The sequence below is a fragment of the Epinephelus moara genome, chromosome 6 (assembly GCF_006386435.1).
Source record: "Epinephelus moara isolate mb chromosome 6, YSFRI_EMoa_1.0, whole genome shotgun sequence".
In the NCBI taxonomy this organism is placed as follows: Eukaryota; Metazoa; Chordata; class Actinopteri; order Perciformes; family Serranidae; genus Epinephelus; species Epinephelus moara.
The window spans coordinates 7,835,618-7,861,319 of NC_065511.1; the positions used below are offsets into that span (position 1 = coordinate 7,835,618).

Genomic DNA, 25,702 nt, shown 5'->3' on the forward strand with positions numbered 1-25,702 from the left:
CTTTGGCGAAGCCAACTAATCAATGACCTAACTGCAAACTATCACAACAATAACTCATTGAACAGCATCAAATCACATACAACAAGTTAAACAGTCTTGCTTAGCCTGTAAAGCTGTGATAAGCTATGCCCAGTTGTTACGTTACCAATCCTTGAATGGATGGGAGAAAGAGTCACTTGGTGGTGTACTGCTTTGTTGCCGGCAGAAGAAGGCTGGGAAGGTGTGGTTTCAGTTGCAGTCTTTGTTGGGTCCTTTGTTCCAAAGGTTCTGATCCAAGGAAGCTGGTCGCTCGGGGTCCTTGCAGAGTTAGACGCTGGGTGCAAACTCACTTAGTTTCTTGTTGTTGGAAAGCTAGTTGCAATGGCCTTGTGTTTGCAACAGAGTCTGGGATCAGTTGCCCTCCCTTTAGTGGTTTGGGCTATGGAGCAGGGGTTTGGGCCTTTGCTGTCCCAGGCCCAGCCGGAAAGAGGGGTGCAGCTGCTACAGCAGCTGGAGCAAAAAGAGAGAGGAATCTGTGGAAGGGAGCACAGATCTTTGCAGGCCTGTGACATCACAGAGTCACATGTCACTGTAAAAGGTCTTGTCCAATCAAGTTTTGGGACTTGAGTCTCACTGAGGTGTGAGGTGAGATCTCCTGTCGAGATGGGTGTCGCATAGCCCTCTTTGTTTGAAGACAAAGAGCATGCAGAGGAAAAAGCCTTTAAATTGTCCAGTGATGATTTTACCAAATGATAAATCATCTGTGGTCCTGTGAATCCCAACAACAGCATACCATACCATGACTTAGTCATACCAAAAATTAGAAGGAAAAAAAAAAACACACAATATCGGTCGCATTTTAGCCATTTTTAAGCATTTTTCTGTTGTTATAGCGCCACCCAGTTGCCAATTAGAGTTAAATTTCTCCAGTCACCTTGAGGTATCCTGTTCTACATATCTACCAAGTTTAGTAAAAATCGATATGGAGGTTAGGCCTAGATAAGAGATTAGCTCTCTAGCGCCCCCATTTTGTTTGATCCGGTCAATAATGGAGGGGTCCCCTCAGATTATGTGTGGTCATATGCCTACAAAGTTGGTGATTGGTGAAACCCTTGAGATGTTATACACCTTTATGTGATGAGCCACGCCCTCCGCAATATAGTATAATAATATAGTCCTTATAGAAGCTCAGTTTTAGTAAGTTTTCCAACTTTTGCCAAGAGGGAACTTTAGATATTGGTCCCTAGATTATGTTCACCGAGTTTCATGCAGATCAGTCAAACTTCCTAAGAAGAGATCGATTTTAAGTGTTTTTCAAAAAATTCAAAATGGCGGAAAATCTATATAACCGGAAGGTATGGGTTCTTGAGGCAAATTTGTTCCTCATGAGGAGAGGCATCTCTGTGCAAAGTTTCATGTCACTACGACATACAGGGCATGAGATATGCCCATTCAAAGTTTGCAATTTCAATCAATTTAATACTCTCAATTATAACAGCCAGCTTATTGAAAAATGACTGACTTACATTTATCTCATATCTCATATCATTAATGCATAGATCTATGCTTTTGATGTGATATGCAGCCTGCCTGACTACATATAGAGGCCCTGGACCTACTGCGCTCAGAGGTAGAGCGCCGTTTTGATCAGGAGGGACTCCGCGTAGCTGCAGGGCGAGAGCAGGCAGTTCTTGAGGCGACTCAGGGTAAACGAGTGGATGTGGGTTCCCCGGAACTGACCCCCTTTCCACGAGAGCGGCTAATTGAGCTTAGATCGGGCCCAAAAAATCCAGCCCGACTCGGCCCGAGCCCGTGCACGTTATGTCCGGGACTGGCCGGCCTGTCCAATTAACTGTAATTATGGGCCAGAGCCCGATTTAAACCCAACATTTTTCAGTAAGTTGGCTGTTATAATTAAGAGTATTAAACCGCAATTCTTGTTATTTGAATGGCGCAACACGGAAGCATGCTTATGTAATAAAACAGGTGTTTATTTTAGGAGCCAGGTGGTGAAGGGCTGTGCGCGCACAATGTTCCAACAGGGGACAGCCCTCCATTCCGAAACCCCCCCCACTCCGAAATTGATTTTCAAGTCCATATCAAATTTCCTGCATCAAACACTGCCGCCCGCTCTCCGTCACTCGCACAATTCCGAAATTCACTGTACTACAAAAGCTTGAAATGAATGTTCAACTCACTATTTTTTATTGAAAATATGTCACTGTCTTCATTTATTAGGCTATGTATAATTTCTCTAGCAGCAAACACATTTAAAGGAGACGCTTGTCAGCCCCCCGCCCCTCCCAACAAACCCCCCTCCCCTCAGAAAATAGTTCCGACATTCATGGACATAAGACTAAAATATCCACAAGTGTTTTACAGTAATTGTTCTACCTGGAGATGATGTATGAGCTCACAGAGACCAGTGTGTCTTGTGTACTGGACTGGACAGCAGCCGGCAGTCATCTAGTGGTCGCACTGTATAGATTTATTAGGCTACATTATAATTCATTATTCGTTAATAGTGAGGATCATTTTAGATGTTGCTTACTGTTTATAGCCTGTACTATTTACAACATCAGCATAGTTTGTATTCACAAAATACAATTTAATATTCAAGCGGATGCGCTGGAAAACTTGGCAGAGAGCCAATGCTGTCTGGCTGCGCTGTAACATAACCTCGTCTATAAATAGTACACAGCCATGGTACTGACTCAGACAGTGACCTGTCTGAGCTTTCAGCGTGGGAAATAATTGTATGTCGAGCGCACGTTTTAGTATCTCGTGCTCTCAATTTAGCTTATCTTGTGCGCACGAGATACTAACTTGTGCACAGGAGTTAGTATCTCGTGCGCACAAGATAAGCTAACTCGAGCGCACAAGATAGTTTTTTTTTTCTTTTTTGGGGACTTTAGGGGCTCTGTAACACACAGACAGACAGAGTTTCTGTCATAATATAGTAAGATATAGTAAGATTACTACTACTTGCACCTCTTGACTGAAGTAGGTGGCTAAAAAAATCCCAAATTGGCCTTTATTTGTGGTACTGAGGTTCAGAATATTCAGTATGCCTTATATATCCCTACACCCTCTATCCACCTCTATCTATCTCCTCTATTTGTATATTTATCAACATTTGTAATGTGTTAAAACCAGTAGAAATACAGGTAAAAACTAAAGCTAAAGAAATTGTGTGATACTTTTTTATGCTTATGTGGCCATAGCTATCCATCCATATTTGAAGCATTGTCTACTGTCATGGCTACATGTGAGTCTGGACAGACATGGATGTAAACTGTAACTTGACTGGTTGGTTGAGAAATACAGCCATGAGGGGGTAATTCTACTTCGATAGATGGTACAGTACGCAATAATATACCTAGCTAAGACTTGTAGTGACAGACAACCTGGGTTCCTCTGTTGAAGTTCTGGGCAGAGATTTCAGGTGTCTACTTTAGGTGCTCTCCATCTATATAGATCTTGTTCAGCTACAGCAGAGTGTGACAAAAAATCTTCAGTCTTAACTCAGCTGACTTTAAGTGCCATCACCTCACAAGCCCGTCTTTGTATTAGCCCCAGTCCCCCTGTGAGTCTATTGGGAGTAGATAGATAGATAGATAGATAGATAGAGAGAGAGAGAGAGAGAGAGAGAGAGAGAGAGAGAGAGAGAGAGAGAGATTTAGTGCTTTCAAAACTCTGTTTGCATTCCATTCTCATTTTGCTCCACAATGCTGTAGAGGTGGATTACACTGTGACTGTGATGTGCTACACATCCCTGACACGCCACTTTGCTCAAGGGAATAAACTGTTCAATTCTGATGTTGTATCATAACAGCCTGTTGTCACTGTTGAGCAGCTATCATACAAGTGAGAGTCAGTGCTCAGATTGCTATTATAATTCACACTGTGGATCGGTAATACAATGTGGGCAGTGGTAGACAAGATAGAGGGTTTTTTTCCAAAGGATATTGGGGGATTTGTGGTGTCCTAAAGGTGCAGTCTGAGTGAGTGAGTGAGCGTGTGTGTGTGTGTGTGTGTGTGTGTGTGTGTGTGTGTGTGTGTGTGTGTGTGTGTGTGGATCAAACTGTGACAGAACTTGAGCAGAACTTGTGTATTATTTTTTTTCTTGCTGTTTTCCTACTGAATTTTAAACACGGATATAAGCCACATTTCGAGCACCTTTTTCCTGCTGATAAATATTAAAGAATTAATGCAGTGGATACATGTTATATTTAGACTCCAAAGCTGCTTTAGTTACTATGAAACACAGCACACACGCTTGCACTGAAAGAGGCTTATTCAAATGATGTAAAAAGCTAAGTTGACAACAGAGAGCGGGAATTCAGGAGCGCTGCCACACTGCGATGATATGACAAAAAATAAATAAATATTGAAAGAGAAACTGATATTTGGGAAATAGAAAGGTAAGTGTTGGTGAATCATTTTAAACGGCGATGTAAAAACAGTGATCAGAGTTGGCTTGTAAACAAGCATGATGTGCTTGTGATTTTGATGGATGCTTAACAAACTGGCACTGGACAAGTTATTTGTATAAATTAAACAAAAATGAGATATTTTGCCATGCATGCTGCAGACTGTCTGAATCTCTGTCCCTCTGAAACACAGATCTGAGCCAGTGAAGGGGAACTTGTGAGTTGCTGCCACAGTTAGTGGAGTTCTTTGGGCCTAGTATCGTTAATCCATGTCTATGAACAAGTGTGACAATAAGCTCTCTGTCTGAACAGCAATCCTCTTAGGCGAAGCTTTGTGGGTAAACTCGCCTCATGCAAATTCTAAACCCCATTAGCTTTGAGGGACTAGTCAGCTGCATTGAGATTAATGGCCAAGTGACTACTTGATTTAATAGGGTTATTTCACATCTTCCGGGGGAAAAATAAACAACAAAGTTAATGCAAGACATTTGTCACTGACGTCCTCAATCTCTCTTCTCTAAGTGGAAGAAGTTTCTTGTGCGTATAGACGTGATACTTACTCAGCCTGGCACCGGTGGAATAGCTGGGAAGCTTAGATGTTTAATGTCTGTATGCTTAGTCTAGAAGTACAAAATAATTATTTTAAATAAGTTTCAGTTGTTTGGACTGTTAAACCCAAGGTGGAAAGTTTTTATGCATTGTGGTAAATTACAGCACGGGCATATCTGAAACTGTATTGGAGATAAATGTAGCGAGGAGAGGAAGTGCTATGCAATTTTTCATTACAGGGTGAAAAATGAAAATCCTTATTTATCTTTTTCCATGCCGTCAGCTTACTCCAAACTTTGCTGCAGGGGATTACTGGCTGGGTGGGTAAGGCTCTGTCACCGCAAAGTGGGAGACAACACAGTGTGACAACGGTGATCTGAGAGCGCTGCCGACTCCTCCAACTCACAGCTGCGGAGGAATGATTAGCCCAAAAGTTGAGCAGGAGCGTTTAAATACTTCTTCATGACCTTTAATCCCCAATCAAATCAAAATGCCACCCTTCCCTACACCGCCAAACACAGGCAAACACTCCACTGCTTGTGTGTCTGCTCAGCTCCCAGAATGCACTGCTGACAGCTTTCCAGAAGATCTGAGATTACCTAAAGCTGACTGATTACCTTAACAGGTGAAATGAGTGTCATCCTCCAGTGGAGGGCTTAATGCTGGATCACATCACACGAGAACTGCTATAGGACTGGGACAGCTCAGAGGGACATATTGGAGGTGTTTAGTTATATGAAACTGAATGCTTTTTACTCTTATACAGGACTGACTGGGTAAAAAGAAACTGGTCATCGTCATCAACAGTATGGTGTATTTCTACCTGTTGTGTAGAAATACACCATACATTAACAATTTTTCCTTCAACAACAATGTGGTTACATTTTGCCAACACATGCACGTGATAGGTTTTAGAAAAAAAGAACAAAAAAATAACTTTCGTCTTTGTCCTACCACATTTCCCCCTGTCGTTGTCTGACGCCAGAGCTCACGGAACAAGTGCCAGTTTTCGACAACTTCGGAGTGAGACTGGGTTTTTCTGGGAGCTCCAATGCTCCATGTCCACAGATCACCTACAGTATTATAATTTACATTTGGATTAAAGTATACTATACAGTTCTATTTATGTCATAGGTTCTAAATGGTCATGGAATATTTATTATGGATGCTTAAATTCATGAAAAAGTTTTGAAAGTTTGTCCATTAAAATGTGTGGGAACCCTATGACCAGTGTTGGGTTAGGGGTTAATTTTGTAATGCATTATCCCTAAGGTCTTCTGACTCCAAAAGTAACTTGTTACAATAATATATTACTATTAGCAGTAACAAAGTAATAAAATGTGTTACTAATAGTTAATAGAGTTTAAGTATTTATTGTTTTCATGTATTCAACCATAACAACAACCATGTTTCCACTGACACACTTACAACACAGGGGCAAAGTTACAATGGGAGAGTAATGCTGACACATCATCCTCATCTTCAATCCTCATCTTGCTGTTGTTGCTGACTGGGAACCTGCAGGCATTCCTTTCAGCTTCATTGTTTCATCTTCACTCGCACACCAATCTACTTGTTGTGCTAAACCAAGCATTTGTCTTTTGTGTTTCATATGATAGGACTGCAGTTCAAAATATTTATCCATGTCCTATAATTTCTCACTTTGATACTTTGTCTGCCTTTCCCTATATCCAAGGCTATGTGTTTATTTTAAAAGGTCTAGGCTATCACACTGTTGTTAATATGTAATTGATAAAAGAAAATCCGTCATAGTATTTGTCAACGAAATTTACACTATTACTAATTAGCAGTAAACACAAAGCACAGCTGGGGCCGATGGAAATGCCATTAATTTTGCAGGAATTTGATAATAAACCAAACTACTGGACAAATTACACTTTGATGACACAGGATAAGTGAGAGGAACATGAAAGTACCTAAAAGTCATCCTGTGGGGGCATGATTGTCTGAACCCAGTTTTGACAATCTATCCTATAGCTGTCATGACAGTTTACTCAGAACCAAAAATACTCAATGAGTCTATACTCTATGAGGTTTCCTCATCTGAATGTATATCCTTGCCTTCAGGTGAGAGATTAAGATCGCTGAAAAACTTCATATCTATGTTAAATCTGACTGTGTGAACAATGTGCTTCCCTGAGTTCCCAAGAATGAAAAAGAGAAAGCATGTTCCACTATGTTTTCTAGAAGTATTGTCATTTATTTCACTTAAGTTTCAGTTTGTTTATGCAGAAAAGGAAAAGTACAAATAATCAGGGCCGGCTTAGTTAAAAGCCTTTTTCTTTAACCACCACGCTCCTTTTCTTCAGACATCAAAGCAGTTGACAGATGGATAACAAAACAAGTGACTCAGACAAAATAATACAAAATGAGATCAGCCATTACCAATACAGAAACAAGGAAACCCGTAAACAGCAAACAGAGACATGGTGGCTATGATGAAGCATGTGGGTGTTGAGTGGTGAAAATGATGACAGTTAGTGATTACAGCTTAGTCCTTCAATCTGTAACTGTTTATGTGTGTTTGAAGTGACAAAGAGTGGTACTGGCTGTCATATGATAGGAGATATCATTCCAAATCTTATCTGGAATAGTAGCAAAACAATGTGCTTCTGTATCTTTTGAGTTCTATCTTGGTTACACACTGAAAAGTGAATGAGGGAAGATACTGGAGCTGATGGCCATCACAAATTTACGCTAACAAGTATTGTTAGTTAATCATAGTTCAGAGATTTTCAAAGGAGCCCAACTCTGAGTGATTTTAGGGATTGGGTCAAGGCAGTAACTACAGTATATTTTAGGGGGATTAGAATTAGAATTAGAATAGAATGTAAACAATAAAATAGGCAATACAAAGGAACAAACTATAGGCTATAAAATTAGCACTTTAGAAGAAATAAAACATGAAACACATGCTCATGGTTAGTGCAAAAGGTACTGATGTGGTAATGTGCAAAATCCGCATAAGAGAAAGTTCATGCCACAAATTCATGGTGGAGTACCGAGGTTGAGTTGAGGAGTCTCACTCCCTGAGGAAAGATGCTGCTCTGTAGTCTGGTGGTGCGACTGTGGATACCTCTGCATCACTTGCCTGCAGGTGACCAGGCTGTGGCTGGGGTGGGTACTGTCTTTTAGTGTTCTTTGGGCCTTTGTTAAACAGGGACCTTTGTAAATGAGTATATGAACATAAAAACAGTGTGAAAGGTAATACAAAGCAAAGTAGACTTACAGAAGACTTTATGTAAACATGGTATTGCTAGGGTACTGACAGCCACTGAATAAGAAATACTCACTGATGCTACATTGTTGGAAAATAATTAAGCTTAATAATAAACTTCCTCAAATAGTAACAGCATCTTGGAAATATGAGTAAGGCATAACATGATGTATTACTATATAAATATAAAAATGGTGGCAATAATGAATCCGCTTTGCCTTTTACATATTAACATTATATGAGATGTTTGTTGAGACAGTTGAGAATCATCACCAAACTCTGCAGCTCGACAGAGCTACTTTAAGGGGTCGAAAAGGTTGGGGTCCATTTTTCTTGACAGTCTTTTTCAGAGAAGAAGCTCTTTTAACCTGACGCCATGCTCCCTGCCCAGAACCAGCAGAAAGCTGAAGCAAATATATGGTAATAGAAGCATCTGGCAGTTTATGACACAGTTACTTTTATTTTTTTTCCCCATTAGTTGGTAGACCAAAACAGAGCTAAAAGATTGCTGACTATTGCACTTAGATTTCTCAGATGTCTAGGAAACAACTATGTCTGATGTTGGTGTGAGTATAAGAAGCTGTTTCACAACACCTTAGCCATAGCCACTCAGTAAGATCTGTGTTTCTGTGACTTTGTTTTGTCTTTCTGGCCCCTATTGGTCGGTTGCCAAATGAAACTTGAAAGGATACCATAAATATGAACAGTATGAAACCTAAGATCATCCAGTAAAGACTAGACCTGTGTGGTAATGCAACAAAAACTCTTGAAACCAATCACAACATAATCTCTCAAGACAGATTCTGCAATTTACATAGTAGAATCTGTCGGCAGCCCTGTGTGAAAGACGACTAGAGAGGGGGGGAGGGCGGGGCTTTGAGTTTGAACGGTGCTGCGCTTTAGCCAATCACAATGGAGGGGGCGTGGCCGAGACGTGCAGGTGTCCCCAGGAAATGTGTACCTACAGAAACAGCAAGCTCCATGTCCATAGCGACCGCTCCAGTAATGCCGTCTCATCAACGTGAAAAAAATAAATTTTCCAGCGGATGTCTGAGTTACAACATGATTGAGCTAACTGGAGTAGTTTCATGTCGTATCCGGCAACGGGAGGCTTTTAGCAGATGACGTCCTAAAGTTAGCTTTGCTAACTGCCCCTGTCAGCTGCAGCCACTGATGCTTTCTAGACATCGTGATTTCCCAAAACTGAATAAATACCACACATAGCAACACAAAACTGCTTTGCTAGCTCAATCATGTTGTAACTAAGATATTCGCTGGAAAAAATATTTTATTCACGGACCGTTTATTGAGTTATTACCTTATTTTTATAGTCTATGGTTATAGACAACGCTTACGGCTAACGTTAACAGCTAACGGTTAGCCCAGCTAATCTACGATAACCATATTAATTACGTGCACACAGAAATAGTAACGTTTGTTCAGTCATTGTGTTTATAGACTTTACAAACATCAGATTAGTCTACACAGTGATATAGTGACGTGAAAAATGTGATATATAGCTAAACTCTGCTGGTTTTCTACCCGAAATATTTGTAAACAACACGGCGATTCCCTGGGGGCACCGCCGGAAGTGAAGGGTGTGAGGCCCCTGCACTTCCGGTTAGTCGAAAAACTCCGGGCTGTGCCTCCAGAGGTAAAGCCCCTGCACTTCCGGTTAGTCGAAAAACTCCGGGCTGTGCCTCCAGAGGTAAAGGAAGAAAAAATTTTTTGGATTTCCAGATTGATCACAACATGACTTGTAATGTAACTGTAATGGATAACAAAAGACTAAAGTGGGATTTATACTCCTGCATCAAATCGATGGCATACCTACACCATAAGCAGGTTTAAAACGTGCACACCTATGATTAATTGTGGGACTAAATACACACTGAGTCATTAAGCTCATACCGACACCCAAACGTCTTGACTCTGTTGTTAAACCTGTTAGTAACCATTGGGTAGCCTTAGCCATGTGATGCTAACAGTTAGCCCTGTCACTGTGTGTGTGTGTGTGTGTGTGTGTGTGTGTGTGTGTCAGGCACAGAGCTCCAGTCCCTCAGCAGTACTCTCATAATAAACCCAGGGGGAGAATACAGCTCTACAATGAAATGAGATGTTGTGATGGGAGATGAGATCAGTGATTAGACAAAAGTGCATGGTTGTGCAAAATGCACAGGGAGAGGCTGAATTTGCATTACTTGTTGCAAATCCCAACATCACAACATCCTGAAGGGACTGAAATGGGGCTCTAAGTGTGTACAACCATGCTAGTGGCTTTGTACTGTAATTAGGCAAAGTGATCAGCATACTAACATGCTCACAATGGCAATGCTAATATGCTAATGCTAAGCAAGTATAATTCTGTACGGTATTTCGTTTTGGGTGTTAGGACAGTAACCTTTGCTAAATAGAAGTAAATACAAAGTACAGCTTCAGTAAATTTATTAGTTTTGCAGGTATTTTCAATATATGCTGACTGTAACTGTGCAAGTGCGTAAAAATTTTTTATGGCAATCCATCCAACAGTTGCTGTTACATTTCACTCAAAACCACAAATGTCACCTTCTAGGCACCCATCTAATAGTTGTGGAGATATTACCTTGAACACAGTGGTGGATTGACCGAATGCCATCCATACAGCCACACCTCTAAGATAAATAAGATGACCTGACAAGAGCATGCTTCAGGTTAATGTGAGTAAATACATGATTTGCGGTAAAAAGACTAAAAAAATCAACGCCACCAGGCCTGTGCCACCACGATTTTGTCTCTTTAAATTTAAAGTTGTTTTCTGAGTACAACCTACTATACCAGTTTTTCAATGTGACTCTTTGTGATTGATTGAGGATGTATTGACCAATAAAGCTTTCAGTCTTGTGAGGACCTCAGGACATTTCACACCTCTACCACACAGACGCTGTTGGCTTGGTCTCCACAACATTACAGAGATGCCATTCATCCTGCTGCTGACTGACAATCAATGGCAGTGCCATGGAACCGGTTTTGGCTGTGATTGATAAGAGCTATTAGCTCTCTGCATCTGGACACGGTGTTCTGGAAATGGGGCAGGACAGCGCTGACCCACCCAATGAGTCTGTATTGATCTAGACTAGATTGAAACCTCTAAATCTCCCAAACACTCTGGGTTAAACACTGTAACTACCTCACTGTGATATACAGTAGATCACAGTGTTGTTGAGTATTGGACTTTTTAATGTTAGTTTGATGTAGCCTTTTGTAGGTCTTGAGAACTTATTTAAACCTGGTGAAATGGATGCAGTTTTTGGATGATGATGCGCAACACCTGTGTGACTCAGGAACAATAATGCCTTAATCCGAATCAATTTGCAGTAAATAGCCTACGTTAGAGAAATCAATTAAGATATAAATACATAAATAAAATAAACTTAATGCAAAATATTATGCAGTTCAGCATATGGTTCTCATCATGGCTTGCCAATTCATTAAAAAGGTCCTATAGCATTTTTTGTTTATGTAATTTAAAGGGGAACTACGCCCATTTTCAAAATTCCTACATGGTATTCCTATGGTCTGAAACAGTCTAAAAATATCAGTAAATAGGAACAACTCTCTCCCAAATCCAAAAACTATACTGTTATAACTCATATTTGTTACATTCTCAAGTATAAAGTCTGAAACCATCAAAAACGTATCCTCATACAACGGCTTCTATGATATTCCAGGAAAATGTACACACACACACACACATGACATTGCATCCTTTTTGTAAAGTAAAGTAAAGTGATTAACGTAAAGTTATGGAGGTTAGGTTTGGGCAAGTAAAGTTACTGTGTACTCGTTAGTCTCAATGCTCCACAATAATGTGACATAGCCTATTGTTAGCCTCACTAATGCAACGCCAACAACGCCACTCTATATTGTTAACTGGCACCAGACTACACAACAAGACTTGATCACTTTCTCTTATATTTAAGCTTTTTCTTGCCCCCGTTTGCTCAGCGCCATTAAATTGTATGTAAGTGACACAGGTGTTTTCAACCCAGGAGCTACAATGAATGAACATTGTGATGTGGTCTATATAGGTACATTTTCTGGTACTGTAGAATAAAAGTAATTTAGGTATAAAAAAGAAAACAAAACATTATGAGTCCTCAAAATCCTTGTCCCATTAATTGTCTGTGGAGCAGCTTCAGACTTTATACTTGATAACATCACAACTTTCAGACTTCTCTGTTTTCTGGCTGTCAGAGAGAGTAGCTCATGTTCACAAATATTGATTGAACTTTTCCTAGGCCATGGAAGTAGCGTATTGGAATGTTTAATTTAGGTGGTGTTTGTCTTTGAAGACTTCATTGGTATAGGCCTATTTTGGCAAAGAAACTTAAAGGCTACAGTCCAGCAGTTAGAAAAATTCTCTCACTTTCCTTCTGTCACGGTCTTCTGCTTTGATGACACGTTGCTGACAGGTGTATTAATATTTTCTAATTGTTTCACATCTCCTAATACCAGCATTTGTTATGTTTTTGTCTGCTGATTTCTGACAGCAGGGCTTGAAGTTTCATGTGAAATTCTGTCTGAAAATCTTTTTACTCTTTGGAAACATGGTTTTGTGAATAAAAAGCCCACAAACAGAGCAAAACCAATATGTCATTTGATCAAATCTTATGAATGCTTATGAAGAGGTGACATTCATTAGGCTGACATACACAGTATACAGCAAGTTTGCTCAGTTTGGTGGATCTGACTTGGGGCACTTGTACAGTCAAACTTCACAGAAAAAAAAGCGTAGTGTAGAAAAAAAGTGTAGAATCAGAATATGAACATGTTTTTGCAGGAGCCCTTTTTTTTCAACGTAAAGAGAAAATTCACTGATAAATCTAATCTCCTTTAATATCCTCTCCTGGTAACGAAAACATGATAAAGATATTTATGGTTATATTAAGGCAACTGAAAGCAATTGAAAGGTTAAGGTTAGGTTGTGGTCTTGGCTAAATACTGGAGTGAGTAAACACCGAATTGAACCATAATAATAATATTTAAGCAAAACCACCATCTTTCAGTAACATTAACTATGTATAGTAGCCTGACAAAAAAAATATATATATATATATAAAATGCAAATGTTTGCCTCTGGTGTCCAAGTCCTGAGCTTTGTTCCAAACAACCCACCAAGACTTCCTCCATATGACTTCTATGCAGCGCACAACACAATCACCACAATTTTTTTTTGGCATTGAACATTTCTGCAAACTATGGATATGTTACATTTGTACATTACTATGTAGCTAATATGCTGAAATTTTCTGTATCAACGTGTTTCAGTTTTGGCACAAGATCCATTTGGCTATGGTTCGAAAAAAATCATGTTTGAGTTAAAAAAAATGTCTTTGAGTTCCTCTCACTAAGAATCCAGTGGCAGCAATGTTAGACCGACACAGCCTGCTATGTGTGTTGATTCATGGGATGTCACACACCTGTGCCCGGCAGTTGCTCGTTATGATTCATCAGAGGATAGGGAGAGTTGTAAAATCAACTTGGCAATCTTTGGAGGGCTTTTGTTTTGTTTATAGACCATTTTGTATGAGTCATAGTCAATTCTAAATTCACTAAAACACATTTCACAAGTCTGAAGTCTATTAACAGTGTGTGACCAACCCTCGTGCCTGTCTTTGGTTGAAAGGAAAATACAGTTTATTACAAGTTTGTTCTAGCTTGGCAGCTCTCCTCAGGGCTTTCTAGCAATAAGTTGAGGGTAGTTAATATAAAAATAAAGGTCAGATATGTTGTGGCTACATACCACACACAATACAGGACTTAGAAAGAGGATCAAGAATTTAATAGAGCAACATGTTTTTTTTTCTTTACACGGTTGTACTTTTGCCACAGTACCAGCACCTTGACTTCAGCTGTGCACAGGCATTTTTCTATTATAAAAATAAAGGTAACAGTAATTTTAAATAGTTAACTGATTAACTGAGTCTAACTGAGACTAACAGCAAAATCACTATCTTTCCAACCTTAACTTCACAACAACATATCAGTCCCTGCGCATCTTAGTGGAGGAGGACTGCTCCAGCTCCTGTGTCACTTGCATCCACTTATACTTTAAACAGCTGGGGAAAATCTGGAACAGCACAAGCAGAACTCAACAAAAGAGCTCTGGCACATTCAAAGACATGCCTACAATTGGTTGTCGAGACAAATGGCTGTTTTGTACCACACAAAGTTGTAAGAGGAGCCACGACTTATGGAAAGTCTTTTGCAAAAGTGTTTATAATAGAAAGCCATCCCTAAGAATCAATGCACATTAAAGGCAACAATGGCTAGCTAATTAAAGGTTACTTTAGTATGAGTCGAGCAAACGTGTCCTCATCCAGCTTCCTCACCAAGGTACATGATGAATAAAATGACCAAAGATAACTTCAGCTGGGTTGAAACTAAACATGATAGCAAACACCATAAGTATCTTGGGTTTTAGAATGATATGAACAGGAAACAATATGTTTGATCCATGGATGTATAAAGAGAACTGGATGCAACATTGGAGGTGGAGTCCTATGAAAGTTGCTCAGTGGTGTATAACTGATAGAAATGATGTCCAAAACTAAGCTGTAATAAAGAAGGATTAAAGGAACACTTCACCCACAAAATGACCCTTTGTAAATCAATTAGTCATGTCCTGTTACCTTGAATTCAAGAAGAAAACTTTTTTTTTCTTGCATGCTTCCACAGAAAACAAATATTGATTTACTGATTGGTTGATTGAGGACCATATTTAACAACAGCAAAACTATATCCAAACCCCCATTTACATACTCTCACACATCTCCTGCAGTATTGGTTTTTGATTTATTCAGTCGTTTGTTCTGTACTTCCAAAACATGCATTTTTGCTGAAAAAACCCCCCAAAAAACATTAGTATGCACATCTTGCTTTGAAGAGAGCATAGATAAATTTCAGTTTTACTTGTTAGATAGTAAGGTTTAAGGGCTTCAGTTACTGGTATCCAAACCAAGGAAAAATTCATAAGATTTCTCTGTATGCGGATGATGTTCTCTTATTTTTGAGTAATCCCATGCCCCAAATCCAGGTATTTAGATAATTAATAAGTTTGGAGTGTTCTCTGGATATAAGATCAATAATGGGGAATCCTTGGCATTACAGATTGGAAATTTAGGAAGCAATCAATTATTGACATGTATTACCTTTTCCGTTGTCTCCTGATAGGTTCAGGTATCTAAACATTGTTGTTTCTCTTACTTTTCATGATATAAAAAATGGTTAGAGGGTCTCTCCAAAGATGGAACACATTATCAGTATCACTAATAGGATGGGTTGAGATTATAAAGATAAATGTTTTACCAAGGCCATTATTTCCAATGCAGATAATGCCTTATTATGTTCCAGTTAAGTTTTTTTAAATCATTACATAGTACTTTGTAAATGTGTGTGGAAATGTAAGCACCCCAGACTTAAAGTGGACAAATTGCACTTACCTCTGGACAACGGGGGACTAGCACTTCACAATGTAAGGTATTATCACTCTGCCTCACAAATGAGATACATTACGAAGTGGATAAAAACGACCTTAATTCTAAATTCCTTAATTTGGAGACTACTTGGTGTGAGCTTGTTCTTTTGGAATTGCAGTTTATTTAAAAAAAAATGCTGTTTCACTACAGGGGATGAAAGAAATTTTATTCTTTGAAATATCTTAAAATTTGGAATCAGGTACATAGGCACTTCGGAATTATGCAGACTGTTTTGGCACCTATCGCATGTAATCCTGGTGTTGCAATGTTACAATGTTGTTTAGAGGTGGGTTTCAAACATGGATGAACAAAGATCCTTTTCACAATTAAGGACTGAATTCTACCTTCCTCAAACACATTTTTTTCACTGCTTAGAAATGTAGGAGTTATATCCAATCCATACCAATATAAAAGGGTGGTTCATACGTTAATCATTTGGAAAAGATACTACTGAAAGTTTCATCTCAAAGGAATAATCAAATGTCATCCCTAATGAACATCCCTACAATCAATAATAAAACATCTTGGGGAGAACGTTTTGGGTCCTAATTAATCCACATCATGTTGTACTGGGACTAGAATCCAATTATGAACATAAGTACAGATGCATTCCTAGAGCCCTCTGATGTTTTAGCATAGTATGAAAAACTTTGGTCCATTTTGCCATTGGAGAGGCATATGTGTCAGAAGGTTGTTAAACAATTTGTAGGGACTTGTCCTCAACAGCAGTACACCTGCAGTAGGAATGGTAAAGTCAAGATGCAATGAAAAATGTATTTTTAACCCTTTGAAATCACATTCCTGGCCATGTTGTGCATTTATTCAGCGATATATGCCAAAAACATACATAAGGAATAATTTTCCTCATATTTGTAAATCAAAATCCAATCATGTTTTCTTCATGTAAAACAGAATGAGTGCTTATGTAAGCTAGTACCAACCAAATTCAACTAATAATATCATGACATCCACCCGTCAATAAATCTGCAACTTTTAGCCACACAGAGCTAGGATAATGTTAGCTAGCCAGCAGCAGCATGCTACTTCATGTGTCTTCGTTTATCCAAACTACAGTGGTTGCAGGCCTTTTGGCTAGAATTTATTCACTTTAAGGAAAATGGTATCTGTGACAGCTCTTATGTGTATTCTGTGATTATTAAATACATCTGTCTATCCAGATTATGCACGGTGCAATTTACGGTGAACTGCTTCAGCCACTAACTTTACATGGAGCATACAATGGACTTTGTCTCTCTCTCCCTGGTGGACACTAACCTGTTGGCATTACAACATTGGGGCCACAGTGTTATGACCATTATAGACTCACAAGTCAGTCTTTAGACACTTTGTTTAACTAAAGACTGATGACTTTCTCCCTGATTTTGTGTTTAGATGGGCGGATACAATTTCAGAGTTTAAAAAAACTCCCCACGTTGCAGAACCAATAGTAAATCTGCAGGGCGGTCCTTCGGTGGCTCGCTGAACTCTTGTGCTCGTAAACATAGTCCGACTAGAAACACGTGCAGCGGTACAAAATGGCTTAAGTCGCTGTAAGTCCTTCATTTCCACAATCTTGTGGACTGAGCACACGTTTGAAAAAATGGAGTTAAATCTCTCGGCATCCATTTTCAAGCTCTCTGTGTGTTTGTGTCCTTGCAGACGAGAAAAGGGGGAGTGCAAATTTCCGGGAGGGCGTGTCCTTTTCAAAAATGCAAGAGGCGTTGCTTTGTTGCCGGCCGTTTTCTCCGGTGTGTTAAAAACACTTTAGAAAGGAGTGTCCCCAGACTATTAGAAGGCGGAGATCTCTGATTGTCTGGTGGCAAGACTATGACCATTATGACAAGCCCACTTTTGAAATAAAATTCCTCTAAATGTTATATTCCACCTGCCTATCCTGTTTCACCCAGACCGTCAAGATACTTAAGCCAGTTTATCTTGAAATGCCATTTCATCCGGACTTTAAGAGTAATAAATATGGGGGTAACAAAAATAACTGAATAATTACATACAAACCACATCTGGCTGTAACTACTGCTATTGTTATCATTATTACTCGGGCCTGAGCACCACGCAGTGCAAAGACCCCATTGAAACTGAAGGAATAATTATTATTTTTCTCCAAAATGAATCACATTTTTGAGGGGCTTTAGGTGCCCAGAACTGGTGAAAATTGACATCTGATATGGGTGTCATGATCAAGTGTGGAAAAATGACAAGTTTTATGCTTTCATTTCACCTAGCAGGTTGACCAGATCCGCCTCAGATTTCCTTGGCGAAGTCTCAAGACCTTGATGATGCTTTCTCAAATCTGACTTTTCGTCAGATGGCGTTGCCGTCACTTTTTTTTGCATGTTTCACCATAAACAAGGAAGTCCTTGTAACCTGAGCATACATCTGCCCCAATGAAACATGCTTGATGACAGTCCTACCCTGAGCACATGTACATGTTGGTAATTATTTATACTTGTAGCGCCACCTACTGGCAACAGGAAATTACATGTTTCATTGTTTCATACTTTGACATACTCCTCCCAGTGGGGTGACCAGATCCACCTCAGATTTGTTCAGCATAGTTGAAGACACAAGTAAGATGATGCTTACTTGTGATTATTGTGAGTTAACATGGAACAATATTGCCATGGTGATGCCTTATTCGCCATGAAACAGGAAGTTGTTGTAACTTCCATGTACCTTGTCCAATCTGCCCCAATTTTCACTTGTTTTATAAGGCTCCAGGTCTGACATCAACGTGAAAAATGGGTATCATAATGATTGCGCCACCTGCTGGGAACAGGGAGTAGATTTGTCAGACAGTTATCCTTTGATTTACGTGAAATTTACATGGTGTGGTCAACAATTGATATACGGCAACACAATATGTGATTAGTGTTTTCTCCAGCGCCACATAGTGGACAAAGTAAGTGGTATAGAATGTGAAATAAGGCATTCTAGTGCCCACACTCTAGAAGGATATACCATATCACTCCTGTGTGCTGTGTCTGACTTTCACAGAAATGAAAAGCCACGTCAGCAAGTGTCCTACTAGTACCCCTGGTGGGCGTGACGGTGGTAGGGCCTAATCATTGCTGCTTGCAGCTTTAATTATCATTATTATTACTATAATTATTGGTTCTTGTTTGGGGTTTTCAGTATTCCATGTCCTAATGGTCTTTGTGTTTTCTCTTTTTTTTTGTTGAACATTGAAAAAACTATTTCATGAGAAGACAAAGAGCAAGAAGTGGTGAAGGTTGACAGCAGGATTATGGGCTGAAGAATGAATGTAGTCATACAAATGTGTGGGTGTGTTTGTGTGTGTCTTCCGGAAGCAAAGGGGGATGCTCTCTGTGGTGGCGGGCAGGCGGAGCTTTGATGTGGCCATGACTGGCAACACTCTCTGACTGTGTGAGCCAAGCAGACACAGTCACTCCCTGGCTTCTGATCTCTACAAAGAACTATCTTTACATCTCTCTCTCCCTCTCTCTCCCTGCACACATCTCTCTAAACACACACACAGACACACTCAGTTCTACCTTGACATAAATCTGCTCTATCCACCTCCTCTCCTTCTAAACTGGCATCCTTCCAGTCGGTCAGGATTGGAACATTGTGCAGATGGGCACAAAATCACCAATCTGACGGACGCCTCAGGTCTTTTCATGGACGGGCTCTGCAGTGTAGTCATGTTCATTCTCCTGTCAAACTTCATAGTCCTCTCATCACTCTTTCTCTTCCTACAGCTCTCTCTATTCTGCCCATCCCACTTCATTCTTCTCTCCTCGTGCTCGCCTTTTACTGCGTCATTCTCAGTGATCCCCTCTCACTATGATGGTGGGTTTTCATTTCTTAAATCTCCCTAACCGTCTCTGTCGATGATAGCTGCCGATCAAGTGAATGATGGGCATTTTTGATTTGATCTACCTGTCTGTTGGTTTGTTCAATTGCATTATTAGCATATGTCCGTTTGTGTAGGAGCAGTCTTCAGCAGTATCTGTCTTGTTTGATATTCCAAATTTTGTTGCTATTTTCTTGGCTGAAATATGTAAAGTGAAACACAATGTCAACTCTGGCTCTGCTCACCTAATACAATTTTAATCTTTTCTTTATCGTTCAGGCTTTGGAAGCCCTCGAGTCCATCAGAAAACTTTAGGAAACACAAATTAATTTTCTTTCCTCACTTAGTGCTATTCAATTTAATCTTCTTTACTAGTATTGCCAGAGTCTCTAAATAAAATTCAATAAAAATGGAAATAACCGCGGCATAAAAAAATATATTATATGAAAAGAAATAAAATTTGTTCTTGAGTGTGTCTGGGTGTCTGTTTTTGCTGTATCTCTCTTGCTGTCTCGTTCCCTCTAATTCTGTCTAAATGGATTGCATGTGTGTGTGTGTGTGTGTGTGTGTGTGTGTGTGTGTGGTCAGTCAGTTGCAGCCCTCAGCAGCAGAGATAAAAGACGAGACCTTGCTGCATACGGCTCATTTAATGATTATTTGGAAGGGTCTGGCTGGAGGTTATAGGCTGGTCGAATGTGTAAAAAGTATCAGACAAAGTTTTAGGTTTATTGGACGGTACAGTTCATCTCTGTGGCTGTTTGGCAATGACCCTCGAATCTATCTAACATCCATGTGTCTTTGGTAGACTGTCAGCTGCTGTTTCACTGTTTCAGATCCCAAAGTTTTCCAAAGATAACAAACATGTCAGGCTGAATTAGGGGAAGTGTGTATCCACATCCATAATCATCTATTCATCCAATCACAACCTTCCAAATGACTGTGTCATTCTTGCCTTGAGGAAAGGCATTACTTACTATAACAGCCATGTCCGGTCAGAACGAATGTCAAATTTATAGTACCTTGGGACATCTAAATATGTTCTTTGGAAAGGAGACTCTCCTTTTGAAGCCTTGAGTTTGGCATTTTGACAGTCACTATCTTGGGTTTTTGGCAAGAGGTGACCATAATTGGACGAGAGGGTGGAGATAACCCTAATGCTAGCTGCTTGCTTAGTTAGCACAGTGTATTTAGCTAGCGAAATACAGGCTTAAAACCATTAAAACAAAATTAACTTTAAAACGTGAACTTAAAAAAAGAAAGAAAAGAAAAGAAAGTGAACATTAGAGGGTCTTTTCGTAATGCTGAACAAGACTTTTTTTGGTGACCAAAATGTTAGGTCTACATTTAACTTTTATGGACTGAAAACATGAAATACCAACAGCTATGGCTACACATATACTCTGTGAATCTGGGGTTATGCCACGGTCACATTACCTAACCAATATTGTTGTCTTGGTGGTGACTCATCAATGGAAAGCACCCACCTGTCACTCATAGCGGTCATGCCCTTAATTATGCATAATTGTAAGCCTTAATAACATTGAAACAGGTGAGTAAAAAATCTACCCCCTGTACATGTGCCATGAATTTTTTTTTTGCAGGCTCTTCTGTAAAGCTGGACAATTCACCATGAGGTTCCCTGGGTACTGCCTCACTCTTGAAGTCAGCCTCAACTGGCCATTCAAGGAATTGCAGTTTCTGGCATTTCCACGCTGGCCTCATTTGTCAGCCCTGGAGATTATTACTTGCTCCCAGTTCCAATACAGACGCTTGGTCACTGGCCCTCAGCGTCAGTTACTGACACACCAAGGCACCCTTTAGCATCTGTTATCGACACACTGGGTCGCATCATTTGCTGTCAAGCTGAACAACTGCTTAGTATAAAGAGCGAGAAAGTCTCACACAAATATTTTTTTGGGGGTTTTTTTGGTTGTTTTTTTTAACTGACATTACTGAGTCAGTTCACTGATTTGTTGCTTCCTCTTTTCTTGTGTTCCATTTACCAGTATTCCCTTTGGTTTCACTGCCAAGCTACTAACTGGCACACTCGAGAACATACTGTACTATGCTGACTAAGCATACACCACAAGTGTTCTCGCTTGTTGTTTTTAACTGGCCTGTAGATCGAAAAAAATATATATATATATATGAATAGTATTATAAAAGCTATCTATAATTAACAAATTAACAATATGTATGTAGAGATGCACAATATTGGATTTTTTGCCAATATCCGATATACCAACATATAGCAACTAATTTGGCCGATACTAATATCCCTATATCCACTTTTTTCCTCACCTAATTTTAGTGATCATCAAGTCTCTTCTGTAGTGGAATTAACATCATATTATGCATTCATACTCCTATAAAAATGGCCCACCAGCAGATGGAGATATGAAATAGAATTCTTTTTAATGCATAAGAAAAATAAGAAAAAGCATGTTGGCCCATTTCAAGTTCACTTTTGTGCCAATATCGGCCAGTACCAATGACGTGCTGTCATACCAATACTAAATATTGCCATTTCTAGTACTTTCAATTGTAATCAAGTCCTGGTGATGTTTTTTTTGTCCATGTTTTGCTGGTTAACTGCTGATTGCTGGTTGACTTTCAACTCTTGAAGGTTTGATGGTAATGTTTGCATGTTGACTTCATCCGCCAACTTGAAAACTGACCTAAAACATTTCAAATACAGCCAATTTTATATTCTTTCCTTATGAGAAGGTTAGGGTCAAAACAATAGGGCTGATGTTGACCTTTACTTGAAAAATACACATCAGTCAGTGTTTTATATCTGTTTGCTGATGCCATATTAATTAATACACAGATTGGGGTGCCCCTAAATTGATTCCAAATCCATATTTTGATCAGATTCAACCTGTGTCTGTTCATCAAAAGCCAACATGATCCTCAGAATCCTCTTCTCTCATAGGGCTTAATTCACTTACATGTTTCCTGTTGGCCAACTATTAACTGTAATTCAGATAAAAGTGATGCGCTTTGGCCTTTCATGTACCAGCCTAGTCTGCTAGTTGGTGATTAATGAACCACTTCCATCTCCAGCACTGTGAACTCTGGCCTGGACTTAATTAAAACTCTGCTGCTGACCACCAATCATAAATTACTTCCCACAACCTGTGACACTTTTAGAATAAAAGAACAAATTGGTTTCTTGCCAATTAATAATTCACAAATTAAAGGGAATAACAAGCCCAAGGCAGCTGCTCCTGTAAGAGCTCTGCATCCTCCATGTGCTTTGTGACGGGTGACAGGGCAGATTGCTAAGCGTGAGGCTGCGGTGTCTGCTGGGTGATTGATGCCTGTTGTCTGCTCTGCTTGTGTTTTACAGGTAGCTGCTGTCATTACCGTGTCACTGCAGTGCTCCTGCCCAGTCTGATCCCTGACCTGAGCAGCTGGTTTCCAGTAGGAGGGAGCTGCCCTGCAACAACATCTCTACTCCATCATTCCTGCCTCTGTTTACATGTGCATCAGTGTGGGGATGGAGGCCTTTCTCAGCATACCAATTTGTCAAGAGTAAGCCCTAGCCGCAGCCTCTCATCTAATCATCATTGTGCTTAATATTACTTTTTTTTTCATTGAAACTGAAGTCATAAATGTGAATTTAGTGATTACATCAGAGGCACAAGCTGGGGTGTTTTCTGACTTACTGTGTGCTGTGGAGGGTTACTGTCGTATATTACAGAGCTTCAGCTCTTATCTATGGTGTTTTATCAGAAAACCAGATGAAGGTAGAGCAGGAGTTTTAGGGTGCAGACAGCTTGAACTTTACAGTCTTCACTGCTGTACTGTATGCTCTGTTTCTTTTATGTATTTTTACTGAAATTATGTCCATATTTATCAGCTTGTAGTGTACTTTAATCAGTATTATATTGTAGCGTTTGTTGCTATTGTTAAATATTGTTTAACCAAATAAAACTTCCCAAATAAAAGTCTAAGTTCAACATTAAAGCAAAGCTTTGCCTGTGTTCATGTTTTGTCGACACAAAATTAAATAATACAAATATTAATGGAGATTCTGTTGCTGTGTGCCTTTCCCTCTGACTAGCTTAACTATAGTTACAAACTGGTTTAGCCAAACCAGAACTTGAAGAGTTTTCAAATGCAGCTGTATGTTAAGTTAAAACTGATTGGTATGTTACAATAAGCACAGAGGTGGGTTACTGGAGTCACATGACTTGAGTCAGACTCAAGTGGCAAATAAGGACTTGAGACTTGCTAAACTCACATTGTTAATACACTTGACTTGGTGTTCATAACTTGAGACTTGATTAAGACTAAAACAGATGACTCAAAAGGACTTTTTTATTAAATATTTAAATTGGGATATACATAAGTCACATTTTGTTTTGAAACATGACTGGGTGATTTCTAGTGCAATACATGCAAACATGGCAACCTACGAGGACGCAGCAAACCAGCAGAGGCCAATGCAGGAGGCAGCTTTCATTGACTGGTCTTGTCCAACAATAATAAAATTTAGTATCAAGGACTAGATTGCTGGTGATGGTAGTGAAAAAGAGGAGAGTGGAATACAATGTCTGCAGCTCAGAAATCAGTGACATGATCACCACAACATCCAACTTCATCTGTCACTACAAAATAAAAAGTAGGCAAGACTCCTAATCTCTAGATGTTCCACAGGTAAGCAGCAGCCAAGCTGCTTCCAAGCTGCTCCTGCAACAATTTTCTTCAGTGTTGAAAATAAAAATAAATACATTTTCATGTCCACTGTCTAACTGATTTAAATGTGGAAATAGGGAACTGGGGTAGATCATCAGAATTTCATATGACTAACTTGACGTATAGCAGGGACTCAAGTTGACTTGCCTAATTCTCGCCACGATAACTTGGGACTTGCTTGAGTTAAAGGCCAAAGGTTCAGTGTGTACAATTGATTGGCATAGCAGTAAGGTTGCAAGACTGAAACTTCTCCCGTGTGCCAAGTGTGTAGGAGATCTGGTGGCTGATACAAACACAGAAATGGCCCTATCTAGAGCCAGTGTTTGATTTGTCCACTCTAGGCTCCATAGAAGAGGACCTGCACCCTATGTGAATATAAACGACCCATTCTAAGGTAACGAAAATGACACAGTTCTGATTTTCAGGTGATTATACACTAATAAAAGACTTGAGACTTGCTTGTGACTTGAACGCTAAACCCCAGTTTATCTGCAGCTAAACTGGATGAACATAAAAAAACAGTCACACCAGCATTTTAAATGGGAAAAATCTGCTGCGAAGTAAGTTCATTTGAATAGAAATTTTGGATATCAAACCTGTTGGGGACACAGTGAAAGATCAAATTCAAGCCGGAGAGTCCAAAACAAAGTAAACTACAAAGCCTATTATCTATGTGCCAACATTTACCTTAATTTCACCTCCTCTGTTGCAGTATTCTGTTCAACAAAAGACCAACACTTTCAGACTGTCATGACACAAGATTATTTATTAATATGTCTTTTGTACAAATTATGTGAACCTATTGGCATCTTATTGGCATGGCATAACGAAGAAGAACAGAAGAACATAACTGAGACTACTACCAAGGGCATCTATCTCACACAGACTCTCTACTGAACTCTGATAATACTCTCCTCCAATCATGAGTATGCATTTGCCCACTGAGATTTAAATAAACACTGCTGGCAACATTGTAACCCTACTTCTGTGAGCACAGGTTTCGCCCTTTACCTAGGGGCCTTGTTGTTCCTGCTTGCTGAAGAGGGTGTAGGATGGTAGACAGTGTTTCTCAAAGTCAATCAGATCAGATTCGCTATTCATATTATTGTAGCAGAGTGTGGGATGACACACACATAAAATATCAGTCACTTTGAAATGACAGTGATTCTGTGTGAGTCTGTGTATATACTGTAAATGATAATTTAGAAGTCTTTTAGCTGTTGTCTTTACTTCTTTACTCCACTTGCTCTTAAATATGATCCAGAATTATATTCTCCCTTAAAAGTCATGTGATCCAGTGTGAACACTGGTACATTTGTTTAAAATTGTACAACAACATTAGAGAGTGCCAAAATGATCACAGTACCCTGAAACCCCTTCAGTCTGCTGAGAGTTAATGGGGACACTCATTAGCTTGTTCAAATGTGTGTTCACTGAATGCCAGGGAGGA

General features: G+C 39.5%; 1 protein-coding gene across 1 annotated transcript in view; it reads left to right on the top strand.

Moving 5' to 3' along the window:
• Positions 1 to 23,539, top strand: part of tsnare1 (T-SNARE Domain Containing 1) — a 1,274,638-nt gene extending 1,251,099 nt beyond the window's left edge. Inside the window, exon 13 of the mRNA XM_050047737.1 lies at positions 22,901 to 23,539. The gene's annotated coding sequence lies outside the window, so the exon portion shown is untranslated. The remainder of the gene's footprint in view (positions 1 to 22,900) is intronic.
• Positions 23,540 to 25,702: the final 2,163 nt, after the last annotated feature.